At 45.2% G+C, this 26,665-nt stretch overlaps 1 pseudogene across 1 annotated transcript in view; it reads right to left on the reverse strand.

The window, feature by feature from the left end:
- Nucleotides 1–26,665, reverse strand: part of LOC311145878 (kinesin light chain 1-like) — a 48,915-nt pseudogene that overhangs the window by 5,155 nt on the left and 17,095 nt on the right. Inside the window, exons 2-14 of the transcript XR_014615597.1 lie at nt 24,853–25,123; nt 24,350–24,580; nt 24,161–24,239; nt 9,424–9,652; nt 8,090–8,177; nt 7,488–7,589; nt 5,677–5,850; nt 5,442–5,541; nt 5,148–5,200; nt 4,634–4,701; nt 4,425–4,533; nt 3,959–4,123; nt 32–162 (exon numbers count right to left, since the gene is read on the reverse strand). The product of XR_014615597.1 is annotated as a kinesin light chain 1-like (transcript). The remainder of the gene's footprint in view (nt 1–31; nt 163–3,958; nt 4,124–4,424; nt 4,534–4,633; nt 4,702–5,147; nt 5,201–5,441; nt 5,542–5,676; nt 5,851–7,487; nt 7,590–8,089; nt 8,178–9,423; nt 9,653–24,160; nt 24,240–24,349; nt 24,581–24,852; nt 25,124–26,665) is intronic.

A 26,665-nucleotide genomic window follows, 5' to 3' on the forward strand; every position in this document is an offset into this window, starting at 1 on the left:
TCGAAGGGTCAAAGGTGAGGGGGATAGTTACCCAGAGTTTTTGGGGTCCCACTCCCGTGAGCTGCTGCCCTTCAGCTTGCGGACCAGTTTCTCACTGCTGCGGCGAATAGAGGCACGGAGTTTACTGAAGGAGCCGCTCCGCTTCAGAGAGCCGGAACCGTCCTGATGAGAGGTCAGATGGTTACTCTCTCTCTCACACACACACACACACACACACACAATCTTGCATACACACCGGTAGAGACAAACATGCATGCACAGTTGCACACCCCCCCACATGCACACATACTCAGTACAGATATGTGAGCGCGCACGCACAATCAAATCAAAATACAGAGAACTGGTTCAGCAAATTCTTCTGTCTGCATATGTGATGACTGTGCATGTGCTTGTTTTTGCATGTGCATCTGATTAGACTCTCTGTTCAGACAAAACATGTCGGCCTCATCAGTGTGCTATTCAGAAGAAATCAGAGAAGCCCTCCAAAAACATCTTATAAGGTTATGCTCACAAAAGTTATCTTGGGTCAACAGAGCAGAGCAATGTAAATTTCTTCTATAATCTAGTTTTAGCCCAAAAACATGAGGCATGTTGCTTTTCATGCTTTATTAATCTATGCGGTTATTCACATAGCTCTGACCCCTAACCTTTGACCTGTCCACTAACACCAACATGGAGGAGAGAAGGAAAAGAAGGAAGGAGGGGTCACATTACCATGGTCCCGGAGTTGATCTCTCCCACCAAGATTTACACACACACACACACACACACACACACACACACACCCACACACACGCCCCGTTTTACACACACACACCGTTTTACACACACACACCGTTTTACACACACACACACACACACACACACACACCATTTTACACACACAGACCCCGCAGAGAGAAAGAGAGGGAGCACACAAAGAGGCTACAGACAAAGATGTTGGTGAGCAAAGAGTTACGTTTTATTGGAAGTTAAGAGATAAGTACGGTAAGAAGCACAGACAGACAGGACAGAGTAGATTAGTAGGAGCCATGAAGAGAAGTGTCCAGATTCCACACTGCAGAGCGAGGCATGTCCCACCCCTCTGTCCCATACCCTCTACGCTCCCCATCCGTCTCTGTATATACAAGAGTATACAAGAGCTGCATTGTCTTCTGACACCCCCTCCTGATCATGACATTACAACACTGTTACGTTTGACATCAATAGGACCATATGGAGCACAGGATCAAACACTACAGCAGCCTACAGCCACCATGGTGCTCTGAGGGAGCATACAGTATGATGATCATGCCACCAACTCATAGTATTTACAGTCTGTTAGTTAGATCACTACGAGCAAAAGCAGTCTGTTATGCATCATCACTTCTAGTAAATGCTGGAAACTCAACACCACACACCATACTGAGAGATAGATAGAACAGATAGAGTGAGGAGACAGAGTATTTAAGTACAGCAAAGAGTAAGATAAGGTAATGGCAGGAGGCAGGAGTGGCTTGGTTTGGTTCTGAGACATAGAGCCCAGCCCCCCTGTCCCCTGGTCCCATTGACAGTGGATAGGAGGATAGAGCTGGGGACAGTTTGGCCCAGTGTGGCCCTGTAGAGTCACCGGACAGACAGCCCAGAGGAGGAGAGAAGGGGACCAGAGTCTGAAGACAGGACACAACTGCAAAGCTGGAGGGGTGGCAGGCGAGCTGGCATCCGTCATGCAGAAGACAAGTACTTAGAAGCACAACAAGGCATCTGGAATTATGCCTGCCAGTCAGACAAGGTGAAGAGAGAGATAAAAAAAGAAAGAGAAACAGAGAGAGGTAGACAAATTAAAGGAATACCAAGAGAGGCAGAAGAGGGTATTGAAAACCAGAGATGAAGATGAGGTAGAGTGAGATGGGGAAAGGGAGAGAAAAGGAGGGAGAGAAGGAAACCAGAGCAAGTCAGACAGACAGTAGCGTTTCCCCTACAGAGACAGTATTTATCCAGGTAGGGCTGTGGCAGTGCTTTACAACTGCAGAAGGCATCAGCACCCAACATTAGCAACAGCTAAGGAGCGTTATAGGGCAAAGGAAACTATAAGCAACCAAATAAACAAAACTATAGTTAATGAATATAACAGGCTCAATTCAGTCAAATCTAAAAAAAACTGTAAAATTAATCCACAAAACAACCAACGTGACTCTAACCCCAAAATAAAATTAAACTACTGCCTGTGTGTTCTAACCCAGTTGGGTTTCTATAATAAACAGTAAATTCCCTGTACAAAGCCATCAGCCATTTTCCACTGCCAAGTCCAGAGGACCTGAGGCTCACCCATGGGTAAATCAAAATCAGGAAAACCTCAAAAAGAAGACAAACAAATGGAAAATAGGACTAAAGTGGGTGAGAAAACACCAAACAAAGCAGAACTGAGGAAGAGTAGAATGGGATAATCTTGGAGAGATACTGTGTCTGGAGAACAGCTAAATCATAGTTGCACACAGTAGTCCAGGTTTAACTGAGAGAGGAAACAACAGGTTAGCCCACCACAGCACAGCATGCACAGACAAGGGGATGCAGACAGTAAATAGACACTCGGAATCAGCTAGAATAATGGGACGGGTTGTACAGGTTGAATGCTGTCCTACCACTCTGGCTGTTAATAATCTGCCACTGGATGCAGAGAAAAAGAAAGCAGGGGTACTGTATCACAATCAGCATACATATAAGTATGTCCATCCATCCTTCCCAGTATGTATTATGTGTGTCTGACAGAGGATAGAGCTGTACAGTTCACACAAACACATACTGTGTCTGAGCACACACATCTAAGCAGCAACCAATGGGCAGGAGAGGCACATACAGTACAGACAGTACAGTAAACACACATGATGAAAGTGTCAGAGGGACACTGAAGATGTACAGTACAGAGCCCTAATGCATCAGTAGTGATGAGAACATGAATGAGTCACCATGGCGACAGAGGTGTTGTTTAACACACAGGTTAGTGTCTGACTGAGACAGTCCAATAGGTGAGCAGTACAGTAGAGAACACAGTTGCCTGAGCCCAGTCTCCCCGGAGCCTTGAGCTGAGGGCAGACCAGGCAGGCAGGGGACTCCAAGGAGGAGATGCTGATTGGTTGTCTTGGGCACTATGGCTACTGTTGCTACGGGGGCAGGACAGTTCTGAATAGCAGACTACAGCAGAGAGTGTTGTGTGGTTTGCAAACATATGCCATGACCAAGAGGACTTTACTGCAGTAATCGGATAGAGCCAGTGGGAATAGCATAAAGTTGTAAGACTACTGCATGGAAAGGAAGTGTTCGTTGTGTGCAAAATACTGTTTGCTGAAAACAAAATAGAACCACAGAAAACATATGGCTTCTATACTAGACACAGTAACTTGCTGGCACAAGGGTCTGAGAAGTAATCATTATTATCTAAGCAGCTGGAGTGTTCTCTCAGTGTTAGTTGAGGACTAGAAGCATCAGTGTAGACTAGAAGCATTAGTGTAGAACTGAGGATGTGATTATAACTTCAAACTAGGCAGACAGTCAATCAGCATTATAACTTCAGCTATCACACAAATAATATGGAGTCATACAGAATCTAGGACAGTTACCACCAAGGTTACCACTGGCAACTCAGTCCTCATCAAATCATTTACAAGTTATAGAGGATATGCACTTTAAGAGTAGGTAAGAAATAACTTTAAATGTTCCGTAATATCCTCCTTGACTGAAGCCACTGTTCACTGCTCATTAGTAGCTTAAAGAAATCATCAATTATAATGCATAATCTTAACATTGATCATTTCTAGAGATGTTTTCAAGGCAAATAGAGAAATCAGAGGAGATATTAATCACAAAGCCAATCATATCAACTATTTTCCATCCCAACTGGGCTTTTCTCTAGGAGGATTTAAGGGGTGTGTCTGTACCCCTCCCTACTCTCTGTGTGGCCTGGGCAATGTACTGTACTTACCCCGTTCCACTCCACGCTCATACTCACTTCCTCGCCCCCGTCCGGGCCACTCTCGTACTTGACTGTGGCGTCGGAGGTCAGGCTCTCGCGGCTCCACTGCTTCTCCCGCGCCTCTGGCTCGCTCAGAACATCCGCCACACGCTGCTTGTGCACCGTGTCCAGACCCTGGCCATGTGGACAGGAAACACCCACACAAACATTAACAAACACATTATCAACCAAATAAACACGTACAATGACGACAAAGACAGAAAAAAACATTCTCAGTGATTAACTCCGCATCATGTGTTTGATTTTGTTATGGATTTGTTTACAACAGATGAAAAGCAGGACCTGCTAGTATTTCAGTTAAGGCAGCTGGACCAATGATACTCCTACAGTGTGTTCACATCCAGTTTCATATTACCCCGGGCTGGCAAATCTATTATTCAGGCAGGTGAGTGGCAGAAGAGGACAGTGGTCACACCTGTTTTCTGGAGCGCATGGCGGCTTCCTCTAGGGTCTCTGCCGCCTCTAATTTACCCTGCCGCCTGTAGAGGGCGCCCAGGTTCTTCAGGGTGGTGGTCACTGTAGGGCTGGTGGACAGATATTAGAAACGCATCATGAACTAATGTGATCACATACAGGTCCATAGGCATACCACTATAGTGGTGAGTTTCCATACTTAATACTGACCTGTCTACTTTACAGGCTTTGTACCAGCCTCCATACTCTCCGAACGGGGAGCCGTCCTGCTGCTTTCCCTAGAGAAGAGAAGAACCACCACATCCATCAGTTGTCAGGATTTAAGAACTTCAAACACTAATGACAGAAATCCACCACCATAGTAAAATGATTGGTCATTAATTAATTAATAGCCTAAATATTCCAGCTAATTCTTGACAAATGACACGGAACCGTGAAAGGAAATTTGGATGACATCAGATATGAAAATATGAAATTGTTAATGCGCCCCCAAAAGACATGACAGTGCTTAGAGTGTTTAGTGGTGGTAAATTGAGAGATTACGGTCGGTCACGATTTCTTCTTCAGCCGTCTAAATCGATAAGCCTTCCATACCGTGACTGAAACACTTTCCCCTGTCAGTTGTGAAAGTTAATCCACAGCATCAGCAGTGACTAATACCATGGCCCTTAGTGAAAGTGGACTCTATCATCCATCCATCACACACACTCAGACACTCTCTCACCTTGCTCTGTTCCTCTCTCTCCTCCGCATGCATCCAAATGGGTTTGTTCTTATCTGCAGAGTCAGAGACAAACAACCATCAGACACATGCAGGTGCAAAAATATATTGACTGACATTCAGGCAGTCAGGCAGACAGCAGGGTATGGTCTGGCTCAAACCATTAGAGCATTCAACTGAAAGGTCATTGTTGTTTTCAGAAGCATTTCCACTAAAATGATGACAGCGGCCTGAAAACATGAACCTTTACATCAAATGACAGATGATACTTGATTAGTGTGTGTGTGTGTGTCTTACCGTCTACAGAGCCAAACTCCCTCTCATGTGCGCGGGTAAGGATCTCTTTGTACAGAGTTTCAGCCTGCTTGAACTTCCCCTGCTTCAGGTAACAGGACGCCTGTGAGAGAAATAGAGACTGAATGTAAGAATGTGACCTTCAAAAAGTTTGAAACTCTTCTTCTCATAACTCATTCTAAATGTGCAGTATTCATTCCAAGTCAGTGATCTCCTAACCCCTGTGTGACCCTCTCACCAGGTTGTTCTTGGTCTTGGCCACGTTGGGGTCGTCAGGGCCCAGTTTGGTCTGGTAGATCTCCAGGGCCCGCTGGTAGTAGTACTCCACCTCCTCATACTTGCCCTGGTTCTGACACAACAGGGCCAGGTTGTTCAGCTGCTTGGCCACATCCGGGTGATCCTTACCCAGAACCTGGGCAGGAGAAGATGGGCGGAGGCCATGTTAATATAACAAAACAGTGAGTAATAAAGCAATAATGGTTCATGATAATCAAACCATCTCAAAGTGAAAGGATGAAAAGGGAGGGTTCATAACAACAAAAAGAGACCATTACTTTGGATAGGATATTAATCTCAGTTAGGTCCTTTATGTGTGCTGGCTGGACCATTAGATAGGAGGCTGAAGTCAGAGCAGAGCTAGAGAAGAGGTTGGGTGAGGACGGAGAACGGAGCTGAGGGCTAACTCTGTCTGTCTGACTGACTCACTGAGAGAGAGACACACACAGAGACAGGGAGTTAGGAGTGAGAGGCTCACTGCTCATTAGCAGGGAAATAATTATCTTCCTTCCCCTCTATGCAGTGAGTGACAGAGGGCTGGGTTGGAGAGGCTTGCTGATTAGGAGGTAGTCTCTCTGATTTAGACCTGGGACGATAAACCAAAAATTATCGATACCGACCATAATGATCACTTATTGAAGGCATTTTGCTGATATCGTTCATTACGATAAGTAGCCTATACTAGAGACATTTTTAAAAGAAATACGTTTACTAATATAGGTGATTGTTAATGGGATAATTGATGGCTACAACCATCAAACTAGTAGTAGTAGTAGTTTAAAGGATCATTTAAAAAATAACGTGGTGCAGATTAATGTTATAAACTTATTTTTCTGTTTATCTTTATTGCATCAATTCAGGCAATTTATTGCGATACAGATTTTTGTCCATATCACCCAGCTCTACTCTGATTGATGGTTTCTGTCAGAATGATCAATTTACTGTTAACATCATTAGAAGTATAGGATTTCAAAAAGGAAAAAACTGCTAGGTCTGGGTGATATATTGATAGAGTTTTATTGAGGAGAGTGATACTTTTGAACTCGAGACCAGGTTAGTGCCTGTTACTGGGGAACTTTGTAGAGACACCCTCCCTCCTCCTCCTTCGGATCTTCATCCCTAGGGATAAACCAAGGACTGAGGCAGCTCACACAGTGGGAAAAGCACTTGCTATAAAAAGAGAGAGAACTGCAGGAAAATTCCTCCGGCATCAGCAAAGCCTTCTTCCTTCCTCTGTTGCCGAAAGCTGGGTGGCAAATCTCTAAGCTCAAGAGAGAGCTTTATCATCAGTTTAAGAAGCTCTAGCAGAGAGACGGTCGACATCACAGAGGGAGTCGACATGTCATTCTCAGCACAGAGGGAGAGAGCGAGAGGGAGAGCGTGAAACAGAAAGGGAGATGGATAAATAGAGAGACTGCACTTTGCATTTCCAGGACTGCTGAGTTTCTCCTTTATAAGCATCCCATTTTGTGCAGCCAAAAATAATGAACCCTCCCAGGACTTAACTCTCTCCAAAGTCAAAGTTCCTCTTTGAACAACACAAAGCTTTAGGGAGGCTTGGGAGACGAGGGGGCGAATGCAGGGGAGAACATATACACAGAAAATACGTTTTAAAAGTTATGTTTAACTAAGAGGAAAACTTTCGAAAGAACAGCAAAGTCCTTTGAAACTTGAGCAAGATATATTTGGAGAGGAGCAGGAATCAGGATCGTTCTGCAGTGTTAGCACTCCATACCCACAATGACTTGTGGTGACCAGCGCCCTCTGACCCACCTTCTCCCGGATCTCCAGAGCCCGCTTGCAAAGTGGCTCCGCCTCTTTGTACTTCCCCCGTTTCCCGTAGAGCACGGCCAGGTTGTTGAGTGTAGCAGCCACCTGACACACACACACACACACACAAAATCAGTAATAGAAAGAAAACACGCTTAGGACAGCCTTAATCATCTGTGCCCGTGCATGTAGTATTGAGTGTCCACAAGACTCAACCATGGCAGCAGAGTGCAATTGATCTGGTGAATTTAACCAATTAGAGGCGTGACCGACCGATGAGAGGAAGACAGAGGGGAAACAGGAAGTGATTACTGCTATGTAATTATATCCCAATCAGCAGGATGAATCTCCACCACATTCAGACCCAAGAGGGGCCCACAGTGACCTTTGATTTAGACTAGGGTGGTCTGGTGCCCACATGTGACATACATGGAGGGGGTGATAGAGAGCCTAACCTCTGCTGCTCTGAGTCTGCACTGAGGGGACTGGTGGTCCAGGGAGCGTCAGAGACACAAGCCTGTTGAGGTCGACAGTTAGTGGACCTTCCTGGCTGGCTGGTTACAGAAATACTGCTGAGACACAGATTGATGAGAAACCATACTCACCGCTGGATGGTCCCTGCCCAGAGTCTTCTCCCTGATCGCCAGAGCGTCATTCAGCAGGTTGGCTGCCTCTTTGTATTTGTTCTGGTCCCTGATAGAGGAGAGAGAAAGACGGAGAGAACTCATGGGGCATGTTACCGTGGTTTCTCTGACAATGAGGTCTTTTACCACCATAGAACTCGAGTCCAGGACTCGGACTTCACTCAGACTAAAGTCGTGATTTTCCTGACTCATGACTCGACCAGTTGTGACTTTGTTGTCGGAAAATCTATCTTTTGCATAATTCAACATACTAGCTACAACAGCAAATGTTAGATAGCTGTATGATCTATTTAGCCTTACAAATGTGCAACAGTGTAATGACATTTTGCTTAAAAAATGGTTGGAAAGCTACTTTTAGCACTACCAAGGGACTCAAGTATAAAGGACTCGGACACTACAGACTCGACTCGGACTCAAGGTTTAGTGACTTGACTACATCACTGCCACAGGGTCTCAAGAACAAGTCTGACAACATTGGGGATCATAACCATGGTTTCTCAACAATGGGACCAAGTCTCTCCCCACATAAACAACCATTTTGTCCAACACAACCCTTTGTTATGGACGGATGTTTTGTCTTGGATAGCCCCATAGCAATTATTGCCAGGTTTAAAAACATGCAATGCAATCAATGATTATTCCCATTTCCTAGAACTAGCAGCTGACAATTCTTACTATACAAGCTGACAAGCTGATATCTTATCCAATCAGGATCAAACATACACAGAGTGTACAAAACATTAGGAATGACAGACTGACCAGGTAAATCCAGGTGAAAGCTATGATCCCTTATTGATGTCACCTGTTAAATCCACTTCAATCAGTGTAGATGAAAGGTAGGAGACCGGTTAAATAAGGACTTTTTAAACCTTGAGACAATTGAGACATGGATTATGTTTGTGTGCCATTCAGAGGGTGAATGGGCAAGACAAAAGATTGAAGTGCCTTTCAGTGTGTCAAGAACTGCAACGCTGCTGGGTTTTTCACAATGAACAGTTTCCCATGTGTATCAAGGATGGACTACCACCCAAAGGACATCCAGCCAACTTGACACAACTGTGGGAAGCATTGGCGTCAACATGGGCCAGCATCCCTGTGGAACGCTTTCGACATCTTGTAGAGCCCATGCCCCGTCGAATTGAGGCTGTTCTGAGGGATCATATATTCAACTCAATATTAGGAAGGTGTTCCTAATGTTTTGTACACTCAGTGTATATTTGACTATAATTGATCCACAGCCAATACAAACCACCCCGGCCCACCTCCCCACCCCAGAGCCCCTTCCCCAGGCTGACCTGTAGACCAAGGCCAGGATGTTGAGCATGGTGGCCACGTCAGGGTGGTCGTGTCCGGAGGTCTTCTCCAGGTCCTCCAAGGCCTGTTTGCAGAGGGGCACGGCCACCTCGTAGCGGCCCTGGGAGGCGTACTGGATCACCAGGTTGTGAAGGGTCCTGAGGCGGGCCGGGATCTCATAGCCTCCCTGCTGGGCCGCAGCTGCTGCTGCACTACCATGGGGCTGCTGGACTGGAGACACACAGAGGAGGAGGGGGGGGGGCGAGGGGTTAACATAAACTATACTCACATGGACTACTCACACACACCATTACTGCTGAAGTCGAGAAACTGAGAGACTGTACAAGCACATATGAAGTATGTTGGGTCGGGAAACCATCTAAATGTCTCATATCACTGCTTGAGAGAGTGTGCCAATATGTACGGTTGAGGTGTGTGTGTGTGTGTGAGAGTATGTTATAAGCGAGAGGTCAGGAAACCACCTGATTGGGTTTCTCATTAGACACCCATAGCTCTGTACTGACTCTGAAGGAAGGCCAGTGGGCTGAAGAAGGAGTGGTCCTCTGTAGTAATAACCCTCCCCACCACACCCAAAGTACCAAAAATGTCTCACCAGTAACAAGTGATCCAAGGTGTTCTTTAGAGCTAAGACTGCTTGCAATTTTGTGACAAGAGTGACAAATTCTAGGGCCTCCCGAGTAGCGCAGTGGTCTAAGGTACTGTATCGCAGTGCTAGCTGTGCCACTAGAGATCCTGATTCGATTCCAGGCTCTGTCGCAGCCAGCTGCAACCGGGAGACCCAGGTGGCGGCGCACAATTGGCCCAGCGCCGTCCAGGGTAGGGGATGTCCTTGTCCCATCGCGCACTAGAGACTACTGTGGCGGGCCGGGCGCAGTGCACGCTGACTCAGTCGCCAGGTGTACAGTGTTTCCTCTGGCACATTGGTGTGGCTGGCTTCCGGGTTAAGCGGGCACTGTGTCAAGAAGCAGTGCGGCTAGGTTGGGTTGTGTTTCGGAGGATGCACGACTCTCGACCTTCGCCTCTCCCGTGACCGTACGGGAGATGTAGCGATTGGACAAGACTAACTACCAATTGGATACCACAAAATTGGGGAGAAAAGGGGGTAAAATACCAAAAAATATATAAAATATTAATAAAGACAAATAAGAAAATAGAGTGAAAAATTGACCTGCATGGAAAAGCTAGGACTGGCACAATTACTGTGTAACCGACAGTTATGGATGAAGACCGTCATGAAAATAAAATAACCGTCATAACAGTAAAAAAAATATATATATATACACACACAGAGGGAAAAAAGTATTTGATCCCCTGCTGATTTTGTAAGTTTGCCCACTGACAAAGAAATGATCAGTCTATAGTATTAATGGTAGGTTTATTTGAACAGTGAGAGACAGAATAACAACAAGAAAATCCAGAAAAACAAATGTCAAAAATGTTATAAATTGATTTGCATTTTAATTAGGGAAATAAGTATTTGACCCCCTCTCAATCAGAAAGATTTCTGGCTCCCAGGTGTCTTTTATACAGGTAACGAGCTGAGATTAGGAGCACACTCTTAAAGAGAGTGCTCCTAATCTCAGTTAGTTACCTGTATAAAAGACACCTGTCCACAGAAGCAATCGATCAGATTCCAAACTCTCCACCATGGCCAAGACCAAAGAGCTCTCCAAGGATGTCAGGGACAAGATTGTAGACCTACACAAGGCTGGAATGGGCTACAAGACCATCGCCAAGCAGCTTGGTGAGAAGGTGACAACAGTTGGTGCGATTATTCGTAAATGGAAGAAACACAAAATAACTGTCAATCTCCCTCGGCCTGGGGCTCCATGCAAGATCTCACCTCGTGGAGTTGCAATGATCATGAGAACGGTGAGGAATCAGCCCAGATCTACAAGGATCTTGTCAATGATCTCAAGACAGCTGGGACCATAGTCACCAAGAAAACAATTGGTAACACACTACGCCGTGAAGGACTGAAATCCTGCAGCGCCTGCAAGGTCCCCCTGCTCAAGAAAGCACATATACAGGGCCGTCTGAAGTTTGCCAATGAACATCTGAATGATTCAGAGGAGAACTGGGTGAAAGTGTTGTGGTCAGATGAGACCAAAATGGAGCTCTTTGGCATAAACTCAACTCGCCGTGTTTGGAGGAGGAGGAATAATGCTGCCTATGACCCCAAGAACACCATCCCTACCGTCAAACATGGAGGTGGAAACATTATGCTTTGGGGGTGTTTTTCTGCTAAGGGGACAGGACAACTTCACCGCATCAAAGAGACGATGGACGGGGCCATGTACCGGGTGAGAACCTCCTTCCCTCAGCCAGGGCATTGAAAATGGGTCATGGATGGGTATTCCAGCATGACAATGACCCAAAACACACGGCCAAGGCAACAAAGGAGTGGCACAAGAAGAAGCACATTAAGGTCCTGGAGTGGCCTAGCCAGTCTCCAGACCTTAATCCCATAGAAAATCTGTGGAGGGAGCTGAAGGTTCGAGTTGCCAAACGTCAGCCTCGAAACCTTAATGACTTGGAGAACATCTGCAAAGAGGAAAAATCCCTCCTGAGATGTGTGCAAACCTGGTGGCCAACTACAAGAAACGTTTGACCTCTGTGATTGCCAACAAGGGTTTTGCCACCAAGTACTAAGTCATGTTTTGCAGAGGGGTCAAATACTTATTTCCCTCATTCAAATGCAAATCAATTTATAACATTTTTGACATGCGTTTTTCTGGATTTTTTTGTTGTTATTCTGTCTCTCACTGTTCAAATAAACCTACCATTAAAATTATAGACTGATCATGTCTTTGTCAGTGGGCAAACGTACAAAATCAGCAGGGGATCAAATACTTTTCCCCCCTCACTGTACATATACACACCAGTCAAAAGTTTAAAAAACACCTACTCATTCAAGGGTTTTTCTTTATTTTTACATTGTAGAATAATAGTGAAGACATCAAACTATAAAATAACACATATGGAATCATGTAGTAACCAAAAAAAGTGTTAAACAAATCAAAAAATAAATATTTTATATTTGAGATTCTTCAAATAGCCACCCCTTGCCTTGATGACAGTTTGGTGACCAAGTCCATATTATGGCAAGACCAGCTCAGATAAGCAAAGAGAAACGACAGTCCATCATTACTTTAAGACATGAAGGTCAGTCAATACGGATCATTTCAAGAACTTTGAACGTTTCTTCAAGTGCAGTCGCAAAAACCATCAAACGCTATGGTGAAACGGGCCGTCATGAGAACCACCACAGGAATGGAAGACCCAGAGTTACCTCTGCTGCAGAGGATAAGTTCATTAGAGATACCAGCCTCAAATTGCAGCCAAAATAAATGCTTCACAGAGTTAATGTCACAGACACATCTCAACATCAACTGTTCAGAGTAGACTGCGTGAATCAGGCCTTCATGGTCGAATTGCTGCAAAGAAACCACTACTAAAAGGACACCAATAAGAAGAAGAGACCTGCTTGTGTCAAGAAACACGAGCAATGGGCATTAGACAGGTGGAAATCTGTCTTTTGGTCTGGAGTCCAAATTGGAGATTTTTGGTTCCAACCGCCGTGTCTTTGTGAGACACGGTGTGGGTGAACGGAAGGTCTCTGCATGTGTAGTTCCCACCGTAAAGCATGGAGGAGGAGGAGGTGTTATGGTGTGGGGATGCTTTGCTACGCCATTCCATCTGGTTTGGGCTTAGTGGGACTATCATTTGTTTTTCAACAGGACAATGACCCAACAAACCTCCAGGCTGTGTAAGGGCTATTTTACCAAGAAGGAGAGTGATGGAGTGCTGCATCAGATGACCTGGCCTCCACAATCCCCCAACCTCAACCAAATTGAGATGGTTTGGCATGAGTCGGACAGCAGAGTGAAGGAAAAGCAGTCAACAAGTGCTCAGCATGTGGGAACTCCTTCAAGATTGTTGGAAAAGCATTCCTGGTGAAGCTGGTTGAGAGAATACCAAGAGTGTGCAAAGCTGTCATAAAGGCAAAGGGTGGCTATTTGAAGAATCTCAAATATAAAATATTTTTTGATTTGTTTAACATTTTTTTTGTTACTACACAATTCATAGTTTTGAGGTCTTCACTATTATTCTACAATGTAGAAAATAGTAAAAATAAAGAAAACCCCTTGAATGAGTAGGTGTGTCCAAACTTTTGACTGGTACTGTGTGAGATATATATATATATATATACACACACACTGCTCAAAAAAATAAAGGGAACAATTAAACAACACAATGTAACTGCAAGTCAATCACACTTCTGTGAAATCAAACTGTCCACTTAGGAAGCAACACTGATTGACAATACATTTCACATGCTGTTGTGCAAATGGAATAGACAACAGGTGGAAATTATAGGCAATTCGCAAGACACCCCCAATAAAGGACTGGTTTTGCAGGTGGTGACCACAGACCACTTCTCAGTTCTTATGCTTCCTGGCTGATGTTTTGGTCACTTTTGAATGCTGGCGGTGCTTTCACTCTAGTGGTAGCATGAGACGGAGTCTACAACCCACACAAGTGGCTCAGGTAGTGCAGCTCATCCAGGATGGCACATCAATGCGAGCTGTGGCAAGAAGGTTTGCTGTGTCTGTCAGCGTAGTGTCCAGAGCATGGAGGCGCTACCAGGAGACAGGCCAGTACATCAGGAGGATAAGTTCATTAGAGATACCAGCCTCAAATTGCAGCCAAAATAAATGCTTCACAGAGTTAATGTCACAGACACATCTCAACATCAACTGTTCAGAGTAGACTGCGTGAATCAGGCCTTCATGGTCGAATTGCTGCAAAGAAACCACTACTAAAAGGACACCAATAAGAAGAAGAGACCTGCTTGTGTCAAGAAACACGAGCAATGGGCATTAGACAGGTGGAAATCTGTCTTTTGGTCTGGAGTCCAAATTGGAGATTTTTGGTTCCAACCGCCGTGTCTTTGTGAGACACGGTGTGGGTGAACGGAAGGTCTCTGCATGTGTAGTTCCCACCGTAAAGCATGGAGGAGGAGGAGGTGTTATGGTGTGGGGATGCTTTGCTACGCCATTCCATCTGGTTTGGGCTTAGTGGGACTATCATTTGTTTTTCAACAGGACAATGACCCAACAAACCTCCAGGCTGTGTAAGGGCTATTTTACCAAGAAGGAGAGTGATGGAGTGCTGCATCAGATGACCTGGCCTCCACAATCCCCCAACCTCAACCAAATTGAGATGGTTTGGCATGAGTCGGACAGCAGAGTGAAGGAAAAGCAGTCAACAAGTGCTCAGCATGTGGGAACTCCTTCAAGATTGTTGGAAAAGCATTCCTGGTGAAGCTGGTTGAGAGAATACCAAGAGTGTGCAAAGCTGTCATAAAGGCAAAGGGTGGCTATTTGAAGAATCTCAAATATAAAATATTTTTTGATTTGTTTAACATTTTTTTTGTTACTACACAATTCATAGTTTTGAGGTCTTCACTATTATTCTACAATGTAGAAAATAGTAAAAATAAAGAAAACCCCTTGAATGAGTAGGTGTGTCCAAACTTTTGACTGGTACTGTGTGAGATATATATATATATATATATACACACACACTGCTCAAAAAAATAAAGGGAACAATTAAACAACACAATGTAACTGCAAGTCAATCACACTTCTGTGAAATCAAACTGTCCACTTAGGAAGCAACACTGATTGACAATACATTTCACATGCTGTTGTGCAAATGGAATAGACAACAGGTGGAAATTATAGGCAATTCGCAAGACACCCCCAATAAAGGACTGGTTTTGCAGGTGGTGACCACAGACCACTTCTCAGTTCTTATGCTTCCTGGCTGATGTTTTGGTCACTTTTGAATGCTGGCGGTGCTTTCACTCTAGTGGTAGCATGAGACGGAGTCTACAACCCACACAAGTGGCTCAGGTAGTGCAGCTCATCCAGGATGGCACATCAATGCGAGCTGTGGCAAGAAGGTTTGCTGTGTCTGTCAGCGTAGTGTCCAGAGCATGGAGGCGCTACCAGGAGACAGGCCAGTACATCAGGAGACGTGGAGGAGGCCGTAGGAGGGCAACAACCCAGCAGCAGGACCGCTACCTCCGCCTTTGTGCAAGGAGGAGCAGGAGGAGCACTGCCAGAGCCCTGCAAAATGACCTCCAGCAGGCCACAAATGTGCATGTGTCTGCTCAAATGGTCAGAAACAGACTCCATGAGGGTGGTATGAGGGCCCGACGTCCACAGGTGGGGGTTGTGCTTACAGCCCAACACCGTGCAGGACGTTTGGCATTTGCCAGAGAACACCAAGATTGGCAAATTCGCCACTGGCGCCCTGTGCTCTTCACAGATGAAAGCAGGTTCACACTGAGCACGTGACAGACGTGACAGAGTCTGGAGACGCCGTGGAGAACGTTCTGCTGCCTGCAACATCCTCCAGCATGACCGGTTTGGCGGTGGGTCAGTCATGGTGTGGGGTGGCATTTCTTTGGGGGGCCGCACAGCCCTCCATGTGCTCGCCAGAGGTAGCCTGACTGCCATTAGGTACCGAGATGAGATCCTCAGACCCCTTGTGAGACCATATGCTGGTGCGGTTGGCCCTGGGTTCCTCCTAATGCAAGACAATGCTAGATCTCATGTGGCTGGAGTGTGTCAGCAGTTCCTGCAAGAGGAAGGCATTGATGCTATGGACTGGCCCGCCCGTTCCCCAGACCTGAATCCAATTGAGCACATCATGTCTCGCTCCATCCACCAACGCCACGTTGCACCACATACTGTCCAGGAGTTGGCGGATGCTTTAGTCCAGGTCTGGGAGGAGATCCCTCAGGAGACCATCCGCCACCTCATCAGGAGCATGCCCAGGCGTTGTAGGGAGGTCATACAGGCACGTGGAGGCCACACACACTACTGAGCCTCATTTTGACTTGTTTTAAGGACATTACATCAAAGTTGGATCAGCCTGTAGTGTGGTTTTCCACTTTAATTTTGAGGGTGACTCCAAATCCAGACCTCCAAGGGTTGATTAATTTGATTTCCATTGATAATTTTTGTGTGATTTTGTTGTCAGCACATTCAACTATGTAAAGAAAAAAGTATTTAATAAGATTATTTCATTCATTCAGATCTAGGATGTGTTATTTTAGTGTTCCCTTTATTTTTTTGAGCAGTATATGTATGTATATATATATATATATATATATATATATATATATATATATATATATATATACATATATACACACACACACACAGTGCCTTCAGAAAGTATTCACACCCCTTGACTTCACATTTAAAATGGATTAAATTGAGATTGTGTATCACAGGCCTACACACAATACCCCATAATATGAAAGTGGAATTACATTTGTAGACATTTTTACAAATTAATTAAAAATGAAAAGCTGAAATGTCAATACATATTCAACCCCTTTGTTATGGCAAGCCTAAGTAAGTTCAGGAGTAAACATGTGATTAACAAGACACATAATAAGTTGCATGGACTGTGTGCAATAACTCCCGAGTGGCGCAGTGGTCTAAGGCACTGCATCGCAGTGCTAGCTGTGCCACTAGAGATCCTGGTTCGTATCCAGGCTCTGTCGTAGCCGGCCGCGACCGGGAGACCCATGGGGCGGCGCACAATTGGCCCAGCGTCGTCCAGGTTAGGGGAGGGAATGGCCGGCAGGGATGTAGCTCAGTTGGTAGAGCATGGCGTTTGCAACGCCAGGGTTGTGGGTTCGATTCCCATGGGGGGCCAGTATGAAAAAATAATAAAAAATGTATGCACTAACTGTAAGTCGCTCTGGATAAGAGCGTCTGCTAAATGACTAAAATGTAAATGTAAATAACAGTGTTTAACATGATTTTTGAATGACAACCTCATCTCTGTACTCCACACTAGGAGTGGGCGATATACCGGTTTGATAGTAAAAACCGGTATTGTGCCGCGCCATGATATGGATTTAGCAATATCATGGATACCGCGATTTATTCAGAATTCATAAATTCGAATTTTGCATCAATATTTTTTTGTTCCAAATTTCAACTGAGTGATAGTACTAAGTAGCTACATCTTTTTTTTTTTTTTTTTATCCAACCTTTCTTGGTTCTTACGAATAAAAGAATGTATGTTAATATGTTGACCTATTTTTATGAGCGCACGTCGCATGCACTTGTTGCACGCATGTAGTGCTAGCAACAAAGAAGTGTGCAGGCAGCTGCAGTTAGGAGGCAGGTTAACTATTGGGGGAAAACTTTACAATCCAGGATGAGCGAAAACACAGAAATTGATGTTGCTCAAGAGCAGGAGGATAAATTGGTTAAGAAGAAAGGGGGCACCTCTGTTGTTTGGAACTGGTTTGGCTTTAAAATCTCCGACCCCGACCAAAACACTACCCTATGCAAGTTGTGTCGTCGTGTTGTCTTAGCAAAAGGTGGAAACACGACCAACCTGTTCAATCACTTAAAAAACATACATGTCCGTGAGTATGAACAATGCACCAGAATGCGTGAGACAGTAAGCCCAGGAGCTCGCCCGAAGACAAGCCAGACTCGCACTCAACAATCAATTATATCATCATTTGCTGCCGGTACTTGCTATGAGAAGACGAGCAAAAAATGGATAGACATCACAGCTGCGATTACAAATCACATAGCGAAGGACATGGTACCGATTCAAACTGTGGAGAAAGAGGGGTTCAGAAAGTTGATTCAAACTCTGGACCCAAGATATGAGATCCCGAGCCGCAAATATTTTAGCCAAAAATGCCTGCCACAGCTTTACACAGAATGCTGGGACAGAGTTTACAGTGAGATAAATAACATTCCATTCTTCTCCACTACTGCCGATCTATGGTCAAGTCGTACCACAGAACCTTATATAAGCCTCACAATCCATTACATAGACGGTGACTGGAAACTGAAAAGTAAGTGCCTACAGACGTCTTATTTCCCAGACGACCACACCGGGGAAATAATTGCAGGTGGGCTGAGGGACATACTGTCGTCCTGGGGATTAAAAGAGTCGCGTCAAGTTTGTATGACGACCGACAGCGGATCGAACATGATCAAGGCATTGCAGCTGAACAAGTGGGCAAACCTTGGATGTTTCGGACACAGGCTGCACAATGCTATTGGTAAGTTTCAGGACTGTAGCCTAGGCCTACCCTGTATGATGCTTATTATTAAGAAAAAATACAGCTCACATCAGCCATGTACCGTAGGCTAAATCTAAGCACATCAGATTTGTAAAATGTGTAACAGTTGAATGTAAATGCCGTAAATCCTCAAACAAAGATTAAAAGTTATATTGTATTGTGATTTCTATATAAAAATGCATTATTATTAATTATTATTGTATTGTGATTCGATTATTTTTCACCCTATTATTTTGATTTCTTATTCCCAATTTCCAGAGAGGAGTGTCCAAAACGCTCCCGGGCCACAGGGGTGTGCGATTTCCCGGGCCACAGGGGTTTGCAAAAAGGTGGTTAGCACGTTCTCATACAGCTGGAAAAAGCAGAAGGCCCTGATGACAGCACAGAATGAACTAAGCCTGCCCCTGCACAAGCTCATCACAGAATCTCCGACAAGGTGGGGATCTCGTCTGAAAATGATGGAAAGAGTCCTGGAGCAGGAAAAGGCCATTACACAGGTCCTGGCAGGGGACAAAAAGACACGGCACCTTGTACCTACCTGGCAAGACATCCAGGTCTTGGAATCAGTCACAGCAGCACTGAAGCCACTCCAGGACTTTACAGATGCCCTGTCAGGAGAAGCGTATGTGAGCGTGTCCTATTTGAAGCCTGTCATCAATCTGTTAAATGCAGAGGTTCTAAATCTGAGCAAGGACGATACAGAACTGACCAAAGAGATCAAGATCAAGGTTCTTGATTACTTGAATAACAAGTACACTGACCCTGCAACAGATGAGCTGCTCTCCATGGCTACCTTTCTAGATCCAAGGTTCAAGACCAGGTACATGTCCGCTGAGAAACTGGAGGACATTAAGGTATTTATTCATTTGTTCTTGTTTTATTGCTTCAAATGTAAAGCACTTTGGGCTGCATTTTATGTATGAAAGGTGCTATACAAATAAAGTTTAATTATTTTCATTTTTTAAGGTGAGAGCTGCCTCAGAGACCGAAGCCCTCCTGGTGGAGAACACAGCCCTGGGAAAATCGTCTCTTGCAGAGGATCACACTGACAGGGAGAAAGAAGCTTCCACTGCTCATCAATCAGGCAAGAAGCCCAAGAAGAGCCTTGGGAGCTTCTTTAAGCAGACCAGCAGTGCACCTGCCTCATGTTCAGAGAGGCAGATCATTGAGCAAGAGCTGAATAGCTACATTCTGGCAACGGCAGCAGACAGCGAGTCTGATCCTTTGGAGTGGTGGCGATTTCACGGATCTAATTTTCCACGTGTGAGTTGTCTGGCAAAGAAATACTTATGCATCCCTGCCACAAGTGCCCCCTCTGAGAGGGCATTCAGCACTGGGGGCAATGTGGTGACATGTCACAGGGCAGCACTAAAGCCAGAAACAGTCAACATGCTGGTATTCCTGGCACGGAACTTGTGAAGAAAGTTCTAGTGAAGATTTGTTGATATTGTTGATAATTGATGGTTGAGGCTTGAAAGGTTTAGTTTCAAACGGTTAGTTTTTTACATATCTACGGACCGTAGCCAAAACAAACACACGTATTTGAATTTGTAATTACCTTATTTTCTTTATCTCCTGTTATTTTTTATTTAATTTTACTTAATATCTAATTTATATATATATATATATATATATATAGGCCTACCTACCTCATGTTTACGGAATGCATGTTTGCACAATACAAATAAAAACTTTTCAGGTCCATACGGTCCAATGCCTCACTCTTTCTGGTTATATAAGGTTCAAATACATATTTTTCCTTAACTAATATAATTTAACCAAGAAGGGATATTAAAATGTGATTCATATTTTTTTACGTCATATATCGTGATATCATATCGATATCGTCTGGACAGTGGAAAATATCGTGATATGAATTTTAGCTCATATCGCCCACCCCTACTCCACACATACAACTACAGTATCTGTAAGGTCCCTCAGTAGAGCAGTGAATTTCAAAACACAGATTCAACCACAACCAGGGAGGTTTTCCAATGCCTCGCAAAGAAGGTAGATGGGTAAAAATTAAAAAAGCAGACATTGAATATCCCTTTGAGCATGGTGAAGTTATTAATTACACGTTGGATGGTGTATCAATACACCCAGTCACTAAAATCTCTAAAAACACATTTTCACTTTGTCATTATGGGGTATTGTGTGTAGATAGGTGAGAGAAAAACATATATTAAATCCATTTTGAATTCAGGTTGTAACAACAAAATGTGGAATAAGTCAAGGGGTATGAATACTTTCTGAAGGCACACTCAGTGGTCAGTTTATTAGGTACACCACCCGCTCACGAAAGTGGGTCGCTTCTACAGATAGTGAGTCACGTGGCCGTGGCTTGCTACATAAAGCAGGCAGACAGGCATCGAGTTATTCAGTTACTGTTCGATTGAATGTTAGAATGGGCAAAACTAGTGACCTAACAGACTTTGCGCGTGGTATGATCGTCAGTGCCAGGCGCACCGGTTCCAGTATCTCAGAAACGTCCGGCCTCCTGGGCTTTTCACGCATGACAGTGTCTAAGGTTTACCGAGAATGGTGCGACAAACAAAAAACATCTAGTCAGAGGCAGTCCTGTGGGCAAAAACAGCTTGTTGATGAGAGGTCGAAGGAAAATGGCAAGAATCGTGCAAGCTAGCAGGCGGGCCATAAATAGGCAAATAACGGCACAGCACAACAGTGGTGTGAAGAACAGCATCTCGGAACGCACAACTCGTCGGTCCAGGTCACGGATGGGCTATTGCAGCAGATGACCACACTGGGTTCCACTCCTATCAGCCAAATACAAGAAGAAGAGGCTCCAGTTGGCACGCGATCACAAACACTGGACAATTGTGGAGTGGAAAAACATTGCCTGGTCCGACGAATCCCGGCTCCTGTTGCGTCATGCTGCTGGCAGTCAGGATTTGGCGTAAGCAACATGAGTCCATGGCCCCATCCTGCCTGGTGTCAATGGTACAGCGGTGGTGTAATGGTGTGGGGAATGTTTTCCTGGCACATGTTACGTCCCTTGATACCAATTGAGCAACGTATCCATGCCCCGAAGAATTCAGGATGTTCTGGAGGCAAAGGGGGGTCCGACCCGGTACTAAACTTTTTCTTTTTTGTGTGTGTGGAACGAACAGCTAACTGAAGACGACACAGCCGGGCATTCGTGTGGTTGAGTCTTTTTCGCCGTAACATGGTCGTCACTAGTTACCACAGCCACAGCTGTGGTAACTAGTGACAACCTGGCCGCCAGTCAACCCATTATTGACTTGAATGGGAATGCCTGTTCTATTCATTCTATTTCTATGGCAGCACATGCCGTTAGGAACGGTTATTACGGTGACCACGTCAGTTGGCTGGCCAATTACCGTCATCCAAAATGTAATGATCGTCACAGCCCTAGGCAAAGCCAAACATATCAAATAGACATGTGAAATGGTAGTACTGCATTGGAAAAAGGTCACTTGTCATGGTCTTTTCACTTCATATATGAGAGGACAGGTACAAACGTTCACTACACTAACTACCTAGAAAATCCTAGCTATGCTCCATCTACAACACATGACCAAAAGTATGTGAGCATTAAAATGGAGTTGGTTCCCCCTTTGCTGCTATAACAGCCTCCACTCTTCTTGGAAGGCTTTCCACTAGATGTTGGAACATTGCTGTGGATACTTGCTTCCATTCAGCCACAAGAGCATTAATGAGGTCGGGCACTGATGTTGGGCGATTTGGCCTGGCTCGCAGTCGGCGTTCCAATTCATCCCAAAGGTGTTCGATGTGGTTGAGGTCAGGGCTCTGTGCAGGCCAGTCAAGGTCTTGTGCACTGGAGCATTGTCATGCTGAAACAGGAAAGGGCCTTCCCCAAAATGTTGACACAAAGTTGGAAGCACAGAATTGTCTAGAATGTCATTGTATTCTGTAGCGTTAAGATTTCCCTTCACTGGAACTAAGGGGCCTAGCCCGAACCATGAACAGCAGCTCCAGACCATTATTCCTCCTCCACCAGACTTTACAGTTGGCACTATGCATTGGAGCAGGTAGTGTTCTCCTGGCATCCGCCAAACCCAGATTCGTCCATCGGACTGCCAGATGGTGAAGCGTGATTCATCCCTCCAGAGAACGCGTTTCCACTGCTCCAGAGTCCAATGGAGGCGAGCTTCACACCACTCCAGCCGACGCTTGGCATTGAGCATGGTGATCTTAGGCTTGTGTGCGGCTGCTCAGCCATGGAAACCCATTCATGAAGCTCCCGACGAACAGTTATTGTGCTGACGTTGCTTCCAGAGGCAGTTTGGAACTCAGTAGTTTGTGTTGCAACCGAGGACAGGCGATTTTTACGCGCTACACAGCGAGCCCGTTCTGTGAGTGGCTGAGCCGTTGTTGCTCCTAGACGTTTCCACTTCACAATAACAGCACTTACAGTTGACCGGGGCAGCTCTAGCTGGGCAGAAATTTGACGAACTAACTTGACGGGAAAGGTGGCATCCTATGATGGGGCCACGTTGAAAGTCACTGAGCTCTACAGTAAGGCCATCCTACTGCCAATATTTCCCTATGGAGATTGCATGGCTTTGTGCTCGATTTTATACACCGGTCAGCAGCGGGTGTGGCTGAAATAGGCAAATCCACTAATTTGAAGGGGTGTCCACATACTTTTGTATATATAGTGTAGCTGCACCACTGCACTGCGGGGGACCTAAGACATAAGAGTATTTCAGGGAGCTACCAGTCAGGGCAGGAGAGGAGTCTAATCCACTTCACGCTACCAGGATCCTTTCAGACAGACACGGGGCCCCGTCTCAGTCAGCTCTGCTTCATGTGGGGCAGGATTAATGTGAGCGCACTCAGGAGCATTTGATGCTTGCCTCCCCCGCATTCTGGAGAGCTTCCTGGCACTACCCACTCTTCCCTCTGATCCTCTCTTTTTTTCCCTCTCTCTCTTCAGATTGCGCTCATTAAGCAGGCAGAAACTTGGAATAAAAGAAAGTAATAATTGCCCAATACAAACACAACAAAGGACTAGAGAGATCCTGCTCCTCTCTCTCTCCCCCTCCTCCACAACCCTGTCTGCATCTTATTAGATCTCTATGCGGTGGAGCAATTACTGGTGATGTACCCTTTAAATCCCTGAAAAATTTTACATATGCAGATTACTTATATGCTTTTTTTCATTTACTGTAAGTGGTTCCATGTAGGATCATTATACGATATTGTACGTAGGACCCCTTTTGTTTAATTTTGTAAATAAATGCCCAGCTAAGTGGGGAGTGGGTGTTGTCCCTCTGCCTCAGATCCTCTCCTGTACATGCTGGTTGCTGGAGTGAAGCCAACCTGGTGACTGTGTGATCTGGCTCACTGGCTCCATTTCCATTTGGCCTGCCTCCACACTCAACCAGCTTTGACTAATAGCACTTTAAAGCTCACAGCGATAAGGACTTTCAGACCAACAAGAGGAGAAAGAGACCAGTTAATGTATTGGAGAGAGTGGGGAGGGAAAGTGGGAAGTAGGAACAAGGAGAAAGGAGAGGAAACGGGAGGTGAGGAACGGAGAGAGACATGGGGATAGGAAGAAGACTCACTGCCTGGAGGTTGGTCATCCTGGTCGTCTGGGAACAGATCATCCAGATTATCTTTACTGGAGTCAGAGTCATTCTCCTCCTAACAGAGGAAAACAGGGATTGTTATTGTCATTCAGTGTAAACCAGGCAGCTGAAAAGAGGTGGTGTGCGTCAGTCTGGGTGCGTGTTGTGTGGTGTGGATTAACTCACCGATGGCAACAGGTCCTTGTCGTACTTCTTCAGCTGGTTCATGAATTCCAGGTGTTTCTTCTCCTCCTCCAGCTGAGCCACGCTCTGCTCGCTCTTCTGCAGCTTCTGCTGGGTGCCTGCCAGCTCGTCCCTCAGCCACTGGTTCTCCTGGCACAGCCGGCGCACCTGCGCACGCAGCTTCTGCTTCTCCGACTCCACTGAGCTCAGGTGGCCCGACAGCGCCATCATCACCTGGGCCAAACACAGCGAGGGGGTTAGGGGTGTGGCAAGTGGGCAAGAGGTCAAGGGGGTGAGGAAGAACACTGAGAAGACTGGTAGTAAATAATACATGGATAATCCTTAGTTCTAGTCTGATTTACTGACACAGGTCATTTAGGTGGTAGGTGCCTGTGGGTTCTCCATCTAGCTGTCTAATTTGAAAGTGAATTAGATTAGATCCCAGAGGGCTCTAGCTCCAGCTCTCCCCCAGCGGTGTGTAGCCTAGCCCTATACAGTGTACTAACCTGTGCCTCGCTCAGGCCCAGCTCCAGCATCTCCAGGGACTTGCGGATCATGAGGGACTTCTCCTCCACCAAGACCCCCTGGTCATCCTGCTTCAGGCAGTGCAGCGTGCCCAGCAGGCCCTCCAGGATGGAGTTGTGCTCCTGCTTTAGAGCCTCCAGGCCCTGGATCACCTGCTTGGTCCTGGAGATGATCTCATCCTGGGACAGCTTCTCCCCAGGGTCCTCATCCTCCTCCTTCACACACACCATGGCAGACATGTTCTCACGCATCCTGTACCAGGCACACAGAAGAGGAATGGATTTAGTTTTAAAAAGTAGAAGTATGAATACCCTGGCCTAAGTACAGTATAAATATGCTGGCCCTTTATTTCACTGTCGCTAAATGCATATGCATATCAGTTGACTCCTGGCTGTATCCCAATGTGTTAGAGACTAAGAAATTTCGGCTTGAGCTTAACTTCCATCCTCACAGTTGTGCAGCATATTACATTTTATCATCAGACAGCCTTTCTAGCATCTAGCCTACTCTTATCTATTCAGCCTTTCTTAACCATTATGCGCCTCAGTGTACATGTGTCTGCGTGGGAAAATCACTAGGTTTGTTGCACAAAGTGTGCTTATCAACCAATGACTGACACACATGCAGGCAGGGCTTTTGAGAAAAGACAGAAGAGTGTCTGGGCGATGTATTTGATATATGAATATAAAACATACAACAATTTCAAAGATTTTACTGAGTTATAGTTCATATAAGGAAATCAGTCATTTGAAATAAATTCATTAGGCCTAATCTATGGATTTCACATGACTGGGCAGGGGTTCAGCCATGGGTGGGCCTGGGAGGAAATAGGCCCACCCACTTGGCAGCCAGACCAACCCACTGGGGAGCCAGGCCCAGCCAACCAGAATTCGTTTTTCCCCACAAAAGGGCTTTATTACAGACAGGAATACTCCTCAGCAACACCTCCCCACCCCCCTCTAAGACGATCCCACAGGTGAAGAAGCCGGATGTGGAGGTCCTGGGGTGGCGTGGTTACACGTGGTCTGCGGTTGTGAGGCAGGTTGGACCTACTGCTAAATTCTCTAAAACGACGATGGATAAATTAACAAATTCTCTGGCAACAGCTCTGGTGGACATTCCTGCAGTCAGCATGCCAATTGCACACTCCCTCAAAACTTGAGACATCTGTGGCATTGTGTTGTGTGATAAAACTGCACATTTTAAAGTGGACTTTTATTGTCCCCAGCACAAGGTGCACCTGTGTAATGATCATACTGTTTAATCAGCTTCTTGATATGCCACACCTGAAAGGTGGATGGATTCTCTTGGCAAAGGAGAAATGCACAACATTTGAGATAAATAAGCTTTTTGTGCATATGTAAAATTTCTGGGAACTTTTATTTCAGCTCATGAAACATGGAACCAACACTTTACATGTTGCCTTTATATTTTTGTTTAGTGTATTTTCATCATAAGCAAAACCTATTGCTTTTCTACCCAAAGTTGCAAAGAAAATGTGATCCATTTAATAAAATGTAAGAGACCAGCTAAATTAATTAAAGTATCAGGAACAGCGGCATCTAGTGGGCAGAACGTGGTACATTCACAATTTATGGTAAACAATGCAAGCGACTTCAATGGCTAATTTCTCTGAACAGATGGGAAAAAAACATCACCAGATTCACAGGGAAAACATTACAAAGGATGAAGAAGCAATACTCCAAGCAGCAGCTTCATACCACTTGTCAAACAGAGAACTGATACTGTATACTGGTTGATGGGGTGGGATTTTGCTGGGGTGTGGGTGGTCCA

The sequence above is a fragment of the Coregonus lavaretus genome (assembly GCF_964263955.1).
Source record: "Coregonus lavaretus genome assembly, chromosome: 18".
NCBI lineage: Eukaryota > Metazoa > Chordata > Actinopteri > Salmoniformes > Salmonidae > Coregonus > Coregonus lavaretus.